This window comes from Anser cygnoides, chromosome 4 (genome assembly GCF_040182565.1).
Source record: "Anser cygnoides isolate HZ-2024a breed goose chromosome 4, Taihu_goose_T2T_genome, whole genome shotgun sequence".
NCBI classification, from domain to species: domain Eukaryota; kingdom Metazoa; phylum Chordata; class Aves; order Anseriformes; family Anatidae; genus Anser; species Anser cygnoides.
The window spans coordinates 10,661,068-10,676,101 of NC_089876.1; positions in this window are offsets into that span (position 1 = coordinate 10,661,068).

Here is a 15,034-nt window from a genome sequence, read left to right on the forward strand (position 1 = left end):
AGCTCTGAGGCGATGTTGGGGGCAACCTGCTCCTTTGGCTTCATGCTCACTGGTGTAAGCAGACCCAGGTGAGGAAAGTCAAGAATGGGCAGCCTTTTCCATCAAGCCTGGGCAGAACAAAGGCTCCCGAAACTTAAAGCTTTGGGTGTCACAAAAACGCAGGAAATGCCCCTGGGATTGGAAAGGTCCCGAGCTGCAGCAAGCTGCCCCCACACACTGCCCTGTCGGGCACATGCACTTGCAAACACAGGCAAAAAAATTAAAATAAAATAAAATAAAATAAAATAAAATAAGATAAGATAATAAACTAAACTAAACTAAACTAAAATAAACTAAAATAAAATAAAATAAAATAAAATAAAATAATAGAAAACCCACAAAACAAATTATTAGGAAGATTCCCCTTCGAGAGGGCTCTGGGAGGACCCTCTCACTCTTCACCTTCTGTGCTTAGGATATGTGCTCGCTTTCAAAATTCATCATTTTGGGGGGAGACGAAGTGATCGAATAAATAACCCCTGGCTGGCCTGAACTCGGCTGTTTTTCACCCAGAAACCCGGTGACTGCTACCCGGCCGGGACGTGCCTTGGGCTGAAGGGACGGGGGTGCCGCGGAGGGGCGGCCGGGCCGGCCGGGGGGCGGTGGGCACCGAACGAATTCTGCTCCCAGCTGGGCAGAGGAGCAGCTCCAAGGGGGCAGAGATTTAATCTCCTGTGTCCCAGCCCCCCCTGCCCTTCCGCTGAAACCCCTGCATGTGCCTGTGCCCTGCCTGCGCTTTGCAAAGTCTGCGCAGTGCTGCGCTTTGCCGTTGGGGCTGACAAAATAAATAAATAAATAAATAATAATAGTTATAATAAAAAAGGAAAAAGAAAACCCTCTCTGCTCCTGATTATTCCCAGGAGAGGAAACGGGCGCTGGAGGGACGAGGGGCAGCCGCGGGCACGGGAGCCTCCGGGCAGGGATTTTCCGCCACAAAGCCCGGCCAAACGCTCTCCGGGCTGGGGGATCCCGGGTCTGGCTCCGAGGGGAGTCAGCCTCCGTTCCGTCCCCGGGCTATGGCCCTGGTTAAGGCCCACGGAGCCTGCCCTGGGCCCGGAGCCGATATTGCAGGGGCTGCGGGACAGGGGCTGACCGACGGGGCAGGCGCAGACCCTTCGAGATTTAGGGGACGGGGATATTCCCCTTCCCCAAGTGATGCCAGGGTGGGTTTGGGGCAGGGCCGAGCATCTCTCTGCAGCCGGGGGGTGTTGTGTGGGGTTCTGCACTGCCCCCGATGGCAAGGGGGGGCCCTCGGTGCTTTCTGCCCTTCCCCTCCCCTCCCGGCTGGTATCGCAGCCTCTTATGTCTCCTTAAATTAAAGCACAAAGGAGATCTCTGCCCCAGAAGTAGGGCACAGGAAATGTTGTGGGGAGTGTGAGGCGGGAGGCTGGAGGATTTTGTCATTGGCTGCAAGACATCAAAAAGCCCCTTCATTATCAACAGCCCAGTTCCCCTCTAGGAGGCCTGCCCGCATGCCAGGATTCAGCCCTAAGTGCACCCCTTCCCCCTGGCCCTGGTCAAGGGGACAAAACCCTGTCCAGCCTCATCTCTCTGCCCAGCCAGGGACTCTACAGGGCCCAGACTCTTCCGCATCTCTCCTTGTGCTCTCCCCAGGGAAAAGCAGAGCCCCCCGCACCCAGGCCCTGTGCACACCCATCCAGACTTGCATCCCTGGGCAAGCCCAGAAATGCAGGGAGAGGAGAGGGAAAGGAAAGAGCAGGGGTGAAGGCAGCCAAAGGAATAACACCTTTCCTGGCCAGAAATGCAGTCTTTACAAGCCACACATCTGCATTCCCCCCCACACACCCCAAACGCCAGCACTGCAGGACAGGACAGGCTCTGTCCTGCCCCGATTGCATTTGCTCTCTTCCATTTGGTGAGCTTTTTGCTCTGTGGCTGTCTCCAGCAAACACGTTCAAATGCACGCCGAAACCTCTAACGGGCTGCCTACTGCAGTGTTTCCTCCAGATGCCGTGCAGAGGTTATCCAGAATTTTGCTGAGAAATGTTTGATGATATCATTTTAGTGCTGTGGAACTGTATGTATTGAAAATCAGAAAAGCAGTAATTTTAGTCTGCAAGAATTTATCTTTCAGAAAGACTAACAAAACCCCCTAGTGTCACCTCGATACTGGTCTATCACAATACAATATCCCATCCGTGCCACAAGTTATGGCACCCACAGTTGAAGCGGTCCCATGGCTTTGGAGAAAGCTTGGTAGAGGAGGCAACGCTAGATGTAGACATCCCCCCTAAACATGAGAGGGCAGGAAATAGGTGTTACAATTTTTCTCCATTTATTACCTGACAAACAAAACAGAAACAGTTATTACGTTCCTTGGAGGCTAAACATCCCCAGTGTCTAATTTTCCAGCTCAGACAATGCCTCTTTACATCTGCCTTCCACAAATACCATGGGTGGGGAGTGTGTGGTACAAGGGGTGTGCAGGGATGGGGCTCTGCCTGTCTCCATTTCACCTCCCAGTAACTCCAGAAAACTGCATTTACTGAACATGGATCTGCTGGGGGGGGGGGGGGGAGTCTTTGCTGCTGATTTGTCTATTGTCTACAGAAAAAAATATTTGGGGAACAAACAAACGATCCAAATGACATTTCGTTAGGGGAAATAACAGTGGGTGGTTACGATGACATTATGAAGTGAACTGAATATTTCTCCTTGCAATTTCTTGTGATCTTAATACTCACCAATACCAGATTTATATCTGGTTTACATATGAGCCATAGGCAACTGCTAGAGCCTAATAATTCATGTATTTCTTTTGACTTCACTAGTCTTTTCTTGTATGAGAAACATATATTCAATTTGAATAGATCATGAAATAAAATTGATCTAGAAATCTCTTTATCTCTCTTAAGGTTAAAAACAGGGACTTCAAATATGCTGGTTGAACCTACCAATGGAAATAAACTAGGTCACAAATCCCACAAATTTCATTTGGGACACTGAAAAAAATGCAAAAAATAATAGAAACAAACAGAATGAAAGAAGAATATTGGTGAAACATTTTAAAGTAAATTTAAGAGTTCATTTGAGGAAAGCTTTGATCATATGAAAACACAGAGAGCATAACAGGAGATTGGTTGTCATGTTTCATGTTGATAGAATATTTTGATAAGTGCCAAGACATAAAGACAGCAGCCAGGAAGTAGGACCACAATTTCACCACGAGAAAAAGAGGATTCCCTATGTGAGGGATGACTAGGTCCCTGCTAAGTAATGGTAGGTTTTAAAACTTGCCTGAAGATGGTGCTGTTTAGATGGCAGAAGCAAGATCTCAGGCTGCTTCAGTAAAATGCAGTATTTGAAATAAAAAAATAAATAAAAAATTTGCTCACCCACATTTGTGTCACAGCAGATTGCTCAAGCACCAATTCCAAAACCTAAACAGTGGAGATGCATTGAGAAAAGGCTTAACAAGCAATTTCATTTTAGAATAATTTCACTGGGATAAAACAATTTCTGGTAAGGTAAAAATTCAGTCCCTGATGCCTATTGGCAGAATTCACGCTCCCACTTCAGTCTGGCTGCAGTAATCCAGCTCACCCTCTTGGCCCTTCACCCTGAGCTCAGCCTTTTAAAATTTACATCTGTGCACTGAGTGCCCTAAAGAAAAGAGAAGTTGAAGGGAAATACTCCTGGCATTTTTATTCTACAGATGGTGAAGGAATTTAAAGTGGAATTTACCACAGTGTACAAGTTTTAATGTTATTAAGCTTTGTTTTAATATGAATGCAAAGTGATCTGCTATAGTTTATAGCAGTTAATTCTACTCTCTTGGCCAAATGGGGAACCAGATTTTCTTCTGATGGTATTAATAAGAGATTTTTTTTTTTTTTTAAAGGGCACTGGGATCCGGACTAGTAGATTCAAAAATAAATACACTGGTACATTTAAGACACTTCCTGCAATTAGCAGTAAGTAATCCGAGGGGAAAGCCAGCATTCTGGCAAAAAAAAAGTTCTTGCAGAATTTATGTATTCCCCTAAATTGCACAATGATTTTTAACACCATATGCCAATCTGGGAATCTCAAGCGTAGTAATTAGCTTTGAGTTTTTGGAACACTTCACAAGGCCTGGATTAAACCCAACTGTATTATCTGGTGTCAGTTACTGTAAGATGGAGACACAGCAAACCAAATTACCAGCCAGTGAATTGTGCAATAATGACCATATGCCATACACTATTTTGCATCTTTTCTGTACATGTTTTCTACCTATAAGTTGTGCTAGACCCAGTTAAAGGCAGAGACAAGTTTGCTCCTGATGCACAGCAAACCATGCTGCATCCTGCACAGAGCTGGTGTGTCTCAAATGGCAGGCTGCTGAGCCATTGCACTGAAATGCATGTTGCTTTTTAGAACTTTAAATTAACATCTTCCTGGATAAAAATACTGTCTGGAGATACATTAGGACCATCCATAGGACCTTAGCAAGTTGCAGGGTCACAGCCTGGAATGGAAGTGCAACCTTGGCACCGGGAGATGGATTAAGGCATGGGTAGGCTTCCTGCAGCCTGCTGCTGTCCCTTATCCTCTCTCACCGTATCACCTTTGGCTTTGCCTCTTCCACCAAAGTCCTTGGGCTGTGCTGCCATTTGTGAAGTCCCCAGAGCAGATCTGTGGTTTACATTACTTTTGCAGAGAAGTCTCCACTTCAGAGGACTTGAGAGCATCTGAGAGGCTTGCATAGGAGCCTGCCTGTAAAGCTCATTTTAATTATCTTGATTTTTTCCCAAAACGAAGTTCAAGGTGGCCTTCTAAGTGTCACTAGGGGGACTGTAAATAGATAGCTCATGCAATTAAATTTCCCTATGGCAGTCATTGGCTCTCTTGATCCATCCATAGCAGGAGCATGCAGCCCTGACCCCAGGGAGCTGCAGGCCGCAAGGTTTACATCCAGGAGACAGAATTAAATCCAGAGTGGACAGTTGCCTAGGATTTAATTAATCACTTTGCTATGTAATGTGTCCTCTGACGTTAATGTTGGCATTTGTCTCAGTAGTTGTGCAGGTAGGAATCAGTTGCCAAAGCAATGTGTCTAGTGTCGTTTGAGCCACATAAAAGGTCCTGCTTTGGCACCAGGTGAGTCTCCCAGAGGTTCTCTGTCACATCTGAAGTACTATGCAAGTACCTCAGATATTTCTGGGAATATCAAAGGGCACTAAGTCTCTATGTTTACACAACCTAGCTATGTTCTGCACACCAGTACCTCAACCTGCCACTATGGTCTCTCCCCACAGCCAGTGGAGGGTATTAGGCATGTTTAGGACACAGTGCTTCTGGTTAAGTGTGAACTAGGAACTAGGACTGGATGTTTCTGTACAGGTTAGGGCAAATAAGCTAGATCTATATGGCTGAGTTATAGATGATTTCAACTCCAGATAACCCAGGTTCTTATTTTTTTTTTGGTTGATGTTTGTTTTGTTTTGTTTTGTTTTGTTTTGTTTTTCTGGTTTGTGTAGTAATGAAAATGGAGGTGATGCTGGTGGACCCAGAACTTCTGTGTCTCTCATTCTCCAAAGGCCTGGGTATGGGAGGGAGAAAATAGCTTTTCAAAAGAAATTATGAGAATGCTTCCCAAGAATGTTATGTTGTGTCCAATGCATTAAAAGTGGAAAAAAAAAATAAAAGGGATAAACACAAACTTATTCTTTCTGAAGAACCTCATCAGTGGGGTGTGTCCATATAAAGGGGCTTACTCTGTGTTGTTGTGCGGTTTCGATATTACTCCTTGGGCTAAGTACCCAGTAAGACAAAATCCTGTCAGAAATACAGTGACTTAAATGAGAACGTAAAAAAGGGAAACATGAAACTCAGTTTTGAGACAGTGGTAGAACAAGACAGGCTAAACATTTATTAGTTCAAGGTCAGAAGTTGTCTCAGGTGGGGTCAGAACTTGAACAAAGAGTTCCTCTGTCCTGTCCTGGTCTGGTTTTCCTAGACAATAGGCTTGTCTTCATCTTTTTATGGACAAATGGTTTTGGCAATATACCATGTAGGATTTTTCAGGTAGATGTAAAATTTGAGGCTAACTTTATAGCAAAATTCTGTAAGTTTTTTTCTCTCTTTTTGTCTTTTTTCTTTCTTTCTTTCTTTTCCTTCCTTTCTTTCTTTCTTTCTTTCTTTCTTTCTTTCTTTCTTTCTTTCTTTCTTTCTTTCTTTCTTTCTTATTATTATTAATAGACAGAAGAGCTGTGTGGCTTATGAAAAAAAAAATCAGCACTTGGAAACACTCTTCTTTGAGTTCAGTTGTTAACTTCTAAATCATTTTTAAACCAGATCTGCTTCCTATTTTTCCATTTCCAAACATAAAATATGTCACTGTTTTGTCTTGTGTGTTAAGATGTTAGATCAATATCTGAATAATTAAATGCAGCAGGACAATGAACTGTTTAATTAGCCTTGAGGTTTTCTGAGTATTAGCTATTAAAAACTAAATAGGAAAATTGGCTTACTCTGAACCCTTTTATTTATAAATTACAATTTGGCAAAAGTACAGATCTAAGTTTATTATGCATTTGAATTGTGCAATACAGAACTGCTAGGAAAATCTTAATCCATGTAGACCACAGCAATCATTTTTGTTTGAGATCAGTTACATGCAGCATGTTCTAGCTACATCTGTAAACGTCCCAATGAATTCCCAAGTACAAAGGCTGGTTTGGAGCTCATGACCATCATGGACCTGACCTGTCTTTCACTTTGACCGAACTTGCAGTAGGGGAAATGGGGAAAGCCCTCGTTGTGGATGGAAGGATTTTTGCAGAGGTGCCTGCTCGATCGGGCTGTGATTTGTCCTCGAGGTGGCACTGTGATAAGGGACATTTGTACTGCGATGACACTGACCGCAGCAGCTCTCTGCCCTGCTGCTAAACAATTAAACCCCATCTCTGTGTGCTGGGACAGGGTTCACGAAGGTGTTCTTCTATGTCTTCTTATTTTCACTTATGTTTCACTCCAAAATTTGCATTTACTTCCATGCGAGTAAATGCAAGCACACATTTTGAAAGCGGATTAACAAAATCTGACAGAACAATCCAGCACATTATTGTATTATTTTGGGAAAGGGGAAGGGGAAGGGGAAGGGGAAGGGGAAGGGGAAGGGGAAGGGGAAGGGGAAGGGGAAGGGGAAGGGGAAGGGGAAGGGGAAGGGGAAGGGGAAGGGGAAGGGGAAGGGGAAGGGGAAGGGGAAGGGGAAGGGAAGGGAAGGGGAAGGGGAAGGGGGGAAGGGAAGGGAAGGGAAGGGAAGGGAAGGGAAGGGAAGGGAAGGGAAGGGAAGGGAAGGGAAGGGAAGGGAAGGGAAGGGAAGGGAAGGGAAGGGAAGGGAAGGGAAGGGAAGGGAAGGGAAGGGAAGGGAAGGGAAGGGAAGGGAAGGGAAGGGAAGGGAAGGGAAGGGAAGGGAAGGGAAGGGAAGGGAAGGGAAGGGAAGGGAAGGGAAGGGAAGGGAAGGGAAGGGAAGGGAAGGGAAGGGAAGGGAAGGGAAGGGAAGGGAAAGAAGAGAGGAGAGGAGAGGAGAGAGAGAGAGAGAGAGAGAGAGAGAGAGAAAGAAAGAAAGAAAGAAAAATTCAATCTCTTTCAAAATATGTTCAGACTTTCCAGAAACCTTTTTTTTTTTTCTTGACTTTAGATCTATTTACACACAGAAAAGATACAAAAGGTTTATTCCAGCTAGTAAATATATTTACTTGTTTTGTTGTTGTTTTTGTTTGTTTCAGAGATGTACTGTTTCTTGCCTAGGAAGCCTGGCTAAATGTACACTGGGAAAAAACTCACATAAGACTGAAGAATAGTAATAAAACAGGTCCAGAACTGAGAAATAAAGACCATGTGGCCTATAGTCAAGCTGGATCACTGTCTTAAAATAGGTCAGATCCAGGCACTAACTCACAAAGTTAGAGAGTTTGGATTAATTTCCTCAAATCTCATCCAGAACCAAACAATTCTTGCTAAATGAAAGCCATATAAACTCCTGCACCAGCTAATAATTTCACTGGATGCAGATTCCATGAAAAACGACTTCAGGATTTTTATACTTCTTTTCATAAATGTGTTGATTACAATAAAATTGTAAATAGTCTCTGTCTGTATATCTTGTTTAATTTCTGATTGTATACAGATAATACCTTTAAGATTTATAAGTATTAGCTACATTGATTGCAGTAATCTAATCTGGCATATTAATCTGAATTTAAACAGAATCTAAAGAGTTTATAGATCCCCTTTAGGTGTCAGCAAGGCTCCCAAAGCTCTCTAAATTACACTGAGGGTTACACATATGCTCTTCAAGATGCTTAAATCCCTATTAATCCTTCCTGTGTTTCATGTAGTTAGTCCTTCAGATTTGATCCTTACAGAAAGAAGCTCAGATTCCCCAGACACAGGTTTCTAAAAGACAACCCAATCTCAAATTTGCACCTCCAAGGCTAAAATAGCTATTTTTGAGTCAAATCTCTGTGGAATACAGATTTTTAAAATTCGTCTTAGTAGACATATCAAAAGGGAAAACTAATATGTGGGAATACTTTAGAGTATCGCCACAGGACAGAAAACAACAAACCAGCATCAGATACACTATACCTACTATTTCTGAGTTGGAATAAAAGTCTCTTTTTAGTCCACTCTTGATTCCAGAGGTGCCCACAAAACTTCACTGACCATTACAAAGTCAAAGGAAACATTTCATTGTCACTTCTTTTTTTTTCTTTTTTTTTCTAAACTGAAAATGAGGTGAAGATACACATAACCAAACATAGTTAATTCAAAATAATATACTTGTGCTTAATAAAACAATTAAAAGTATGCTGGGAAAGAAAAGTTCCAGAAGAATCAATTGTTTTTTATCCCTGTGGACCAAAATAACAACAAATCTAAGAGAACACTGTATTTTATCCTCAAGTGAACTTGATTTTGACAGTACCATGTAGCAGTCTGGTCACAGATACTCAAAACTTGCCATTTTATGTGAGGAAATGGCTGCCATATATCTTTCTACAGCATAGTTTTGAGGTTTTATGCATATATTTTTAAGGATAAGCAAAAGATGGGATGTTGAGTCCAGTCCTTGGTCTTGTTCTGCTTCTGCTGTTCTTCACACTAAAAGGCAAGAAGAGAAGAAAAGAATTATTCTAACTAGATAATCAAGAAGCAGGCAGAAAATAAAATAGTAATAATAGTAATAGTAATAGTAATAGTAATAGTAGTAATAGTAATAGTAATAATAAATAATAAGCTTTGTTTCAACCGCCTAGAGGTTATGTGTTTCATTTCATTTAATGTCACTGTTCTCTACAGTGACCTTTGGAACAGTGTTCATCAATGCCAAGTAGGCAATGCAGAGAAGGAAGATGGGTCATCTTTCTGCAGGTGCCCCTACTTTCCCATCTGCACAGAAAAAAAGCCAATGTACCAGACTAGACACGTAACTTCTGGCTTGTTCCTGCCCCGAAAAACTGCTATCAAAAAGTTCCCACTTGGTCTGAATGTCTTGATGGTTACAGGTTCAGGAGATATGCGAAAGCAAAGGACTCACTCCATATCTTAGAGACCAGCTACAGCAGATGCTGGATGTGTTCCTCTCTTGCTAAACATAAGAGGACGGCTTCTTAGGCCTGACCAAGCTTGGATGACCTGTTGGGCTGCCAAGGGGATTGAAGCTGCCTCACTCCAAGCAAGGAGCAAGGCAGGGTCAGGTGAGCTCTGCAAGAGGTGAAGAGAGGGCACACAATGTTTCAGCAGCTCTGAGGTATGCGACAGAGTGTGTTACCTGCTGACAGCTCTGGAGCACAGCGATGCAAAAAGATCCCGAGCTGCTGCTGCAAAAGGGCGCCAAAAAAAAAGCATTCTGGCATGGCTCCAGCTACTTCTCCTCTGCTGTTTTCCCTGCTGATTTGAGCAGACAGTGAGGCAGTAGGTGAGAATGAGGGAAAGCCTTCTTAGCTCATCAGGTTTTCCTCTTTGACAAGGTAGAGATATCCCCCTCGTTTTCTGCACGGGGACAGTCAGCTCTGGAAGGAAGCACCATTTCAGATCACCTGGAGTGAAATTCCCAAAGATTCCCCTCATGCACCTCAACATCACAGTTGACACGAAGAAGAAATGCCAATATTTGCAAAAAAAGTGGCTCCAGATTATGAAGGTTGTAGCTGCCAACCCCCCACCCCAACTTGCCAAATGTTCTCCCTTACTGCACGGCAGCCCCATTTGAGCACAAGCCTTGTTTGCTTATTTATTAAGTACATATGTTTTATGGAGTCTATGATCTGCAGAAAACATTCCAGCTTTTGGACCCAAGGGCAAAATCCTTCTTTCAAATCTGCACAGCCGATCTCTATGCTGATATTTTGCTCTTCCTAGGGGATTTCCGTGCAGTGAGGGAAAGAGAAATATCAGAGCTCAAATCCACCAGGTGTATCTGAAAGGAAAAGCTTGCTTCGTTGTCCTCCTCCTTGAGTCTCTCAGAAAAAAAAAAAAAAAAAAAAAAAAAAAAAAGGAAAAATGCAGAAAGTAAAATGCCATAGAAGAGATGATGGTCGATATTACTGATATTTAATAAATGGGATATTTTGAACTAAATCTGATGGCTTTTTGTAATAAAATATTGGTTCCATCAGCATTATTAGGACTTCATATCTCTACAAAGGAATGGAGATATTTGTCTCACACTCAACTTACGTGTTTTCTGTGAGAAAGAGCAACATTTTGGAAAAGGCTTCCTTTCCACTCTTTAGATGTGTGTGATCTTGGATCACCCCTCTAGTTTCTCTTCCTTCTTTTTTTCAGCAAGAGTAGTCATTTCCAATAAGGTTCATGAAGGGTTTCTGCTTTTGAAGGTCCCAAATGGCTTAAATCACTCCTAGCACAAATGCACTCTCTATTGTGGAAACTGAAACCTGCCACACCATAAGGTGATCTGTATATTAGAACCAGATATCCCTTCACATCTGCATTTCCAAGCAGCAATGTGGTATGTTTTGAGTTAGCCTACTTTTAGAGAGTGGCTCATCAGATAGAGATATAGCTATAAATACTGTTAAAGGGATGGTGTTTGCCAGGCTTTTGCAGGGCTGCTGGCTGGGGAGAAGAGGACATGTAGGCAAGGGGTACACTCCTTTGTAAAACACACATCACAGCCTACCAAACTGCCATACCTGCACGCATGATGACAGGGCACATTTTCTTCCTACTAGTTTGTACTACCACTATTTTTCCTACTACTTAACAGTGTTTGGAGTGTTTTGGGTTGGATTTGTACTCGCCTGATCCTTTAGTCCTGAGAGCAATTGTCATGGCATGGCTTGGATCTGCACACTACGTCCTCCTCCAAAACAGAGTGGTCTGATACTCACCATGAATGGTCCCTGGCCTTTATTTTCCTTGTGAGTTCCCTGAGGTAGTCTGGATGAGAGCTGGTAGACCGAAATGTTCTAGGGAGCAAGCTGACAGTGAAAACAAGCCTGTGCAATGATCCATTTTAGCTTGCCAACATACACAGAGCCATATGGAGCATTTGAGCTAGATAAGAGGAGACCATGTCAGGTGTGACCTGGAGCTGAGAAGCCTGTTGAAGAGAGTGGCCCCATCTCCCATTGAGTGCCTTCCCTTACAATATTTGGTTAACTGCATCTGTACCATGGCATATACTGTCATGACATGTCAAGAAAGCCTCTCCAAGGCCAGGCAGCTGGAAGAAGACACAGGGAATGATTCACCTGACTTTACATGACAGTTACCCCCTGAATGAACAGAAAATGTTGAGTAGACATGTACTGACTTTAAGGGGAGCATAGGATGGAAAGGCTAGTCATAGATGTCTCCACTTAGTTTGATGAATCCCCCCAAGTAAATGTGAGAGGAGAATCTTGCATGACAGGAGGATATAAAAGGGGCACTGACACCTCCTCCTGGTCAGTCAGCAGGACACGTACCCCTGCCACTCACCACAAGGGTGCACCTTCAGCTCTCCTTGCCCATCTCTCCAGTACCTTTAAAACAAGATTTACCATTTAAAACAAGACTTTAGCTTCCTTTGGGTAAAACGTGGATTTATAAAGTGTGATATGAAAATGTTCCTGCTGCAAGTCCACTTATCGCTCCAATTTCAGATAACTGCAGTGTAGATTTTGTTATTCATAGCCAGAGGCCTGTGTAAATTTCTAGGTTGACTTCTCATGTCCTCGTAAGGGTAGAATGTGGGCCATAGTGTTCAGGTTTCATGAAGAATTACTGTGGGAACTGGCTCGCACCCTCCTAACACAACTCAAGGATTTTGCAAAGTCAAAGGGGAATCTTATGAGAAGGAGCTGATACGGCTGGGTTTCCTGCTGAGCTCCGCTGAGATCCCGGGGAAGATAGCACATCTCAGTGTGCTTGCCGAGAGAAAGCAAACAGAGCTTTACCACTGAGTTCACTCAGTGTTTGACCCAGCCTTCCTACCGCTTCAGGGTTTTCTAGGACTAATCAGGCTTGATAACAAAATAATTCAGAAAAGAAAGTGAATGCATTTGGGGTTTCCATGAATTTACATTAGGATCTGTGCTCGCTACAATATTAATTTTGACTAGGTCCAGTCCTTTCTAAAGACATTTCAACACTACTTTCATGCTATGTGAAAATGTAATTTTTGTACACCATAATAAACAAATTCATATTCATGTAACTGTATATATCTCCAGATATGTATCTCCACATATGCTGGAGCATTGCAAAACCATTTATAATACATCACAGAACCATTTGAAAACTGTATTCATCCCCAGATTTTAATGACTCACATAAACTCCAACTACTAATTGATTTCTGTAAAGATTATTTCTAAGCTGATTGAAAAAATTCATGGGCATACATATGTATATGTATATCATAGGTGACAGAGGTATTTTTGGGGGGTAGGGAGAACTATATGCCTCATTCAAATATGATTTGCCAAAATATATTTTTCACATGCCAATGAAAAATATTTTTCATGATCTAACAGCAGGTTTAGAGCTTGGTATTGTTGTCCTCTATTAGGATATATGGATTACATGTCAATAGAAAGTAGATATTTTCTGCTTCCTGTCTATGCACTCTTGCTTCTTATTAATATAGTTCACAAATATGGGTAATTTTATATAGAATAAGGCTCCATCATGATTTTCACAAGTTTTCTTAAGTCTTTGCCTTGAATATACACAGTTTGAATCATTTTATTAGCAGAGTGTAAAAGCTAGTATAATGTTTAATCCTATGTTAGCAGTGGTTGGGGGCTAACTTTGATCTATGCATCAATTTTCCTTTTACACAACTGTAAAAATACAAAGAATGTTTTGTACTGTACAGTTCTTAATACCTTCTTTGATTGAATTTGGCTCCTTCCTGGAATTAATCTAAAACTTCTGAGTCAATCAGGAGTCAATCAGATTTAAGAAAGTAGGAGTTTTTGTTGAATTTATGGAGCTCTAAAAGTTGTTGAAGTTTGATCTAAGAACCCAATGCATCAACACATGGGGGATGTTCACTGCAGTCCTTCACAGTGGTTTAATACTCCACTTAAATCACATAAGATTGGATGAGGGTAGGCGAATAACATTTTCATGAAATCTAGCTTTAGAATCCCGAACTTCGAGCTCTGGTACAGAATCTGTTTCAAACTACAGGTAAATACAAACCACAGGTAAAGGCTACCTTGTCAACTAAAAAAAAAAAAAAAAAAAAGAAAAAAAAAAGCTTAATTTTCTTACATAACACACATGCACAAAAATTATTTCAAAATAAAAACAGTGCATTCTGTTGTGACAGTGCAGTATTTTCCCCTTAATCTTTTCTTTTAGGCAACATCAAAAGTCATGTGTAGTGTTTCATTTCAGGAGACCTTCATTTTCTAGGAGAAAATAATGCCAAAAATTTTAGGATAATAGGTTAATGCCCAATGGCTCTGAAAAGTCACTTTTTTTTTTTTTTTTTTACTGTGTCTCTGTATTTTCCAACTTGATTGTTAACAGAACAAAATATCCATGGTTAGGTCTGGTAAGGATCTCTTTCCATAATGCTCTTTTGTCTGTATAACAATAATAAAAGCTTTATTGGCACCTATTTCACATGACCTCCATAATTCTCCTGTGGCTGACCCTAACCAGTACCAATAAAACCATGCATTCTCTCACTGTACATACCAAAAAGAAGTCATGTTAAAATTGTATAATGAAATCGATGCCAAAGACCTTTCTGGAAAAGTCACTTTAAAGCAGGACTGTATTATAAATGTTAACTCTTTTCAATAAGGAATACTTTTTTTTAAGACATCACATAATTTGCTGATTTTCTCCCTTTCTCTTAACTTCCATTCAAATAATTAATAACTATTTCAGTTATTACATGGAATAGATATTCCCCCAAATCATTCTCGAATTGTTTTCTTCATTTGTTTATCCACCTACCCAAGGATATTCCCCTGCTTGATCACTTATCATGGGTTAAAACTTCCTTCACTTAGGAAGGAAACAGCACTTAAGTCATGCGATTAATGCTCCCAATTGCATGCCATCTATAACGAACAATAAATAGGCAACACGGACAGTCAGGACACGTTACGGACTGGAAGTTTCCACCCAAAGCACTTAGTGACTATCTGTGAATAATGAATACATTCATGGGAATCAGCATGGGTTGTGCAGCGTTCTTGAAAGGGGAAAAGTTCTCCGCCAGTGTCACTGACAGTGAAGAATTCAGTAGGGATGAATTTATAGTTAACAATTTACTGGGAAAAATATATATATATATATATATATATATATTTACCAGTTTCCCTGTTTGACCATCTTTGGGGATCCCTTAAAATGTATTTCACATTAAGAAGGGAAAGCCCCTAATTGTCGCTGCGTAAAGTGCTATTTGACTCGCATTTGAAAGGTTTTAGGACTCTAAGAGCTCTCAGGCTTGCATTTGCCTAGAGCTTGGGGCTACAAGAGGCTCCGACCAGAGCCCCTTGGGACATCTG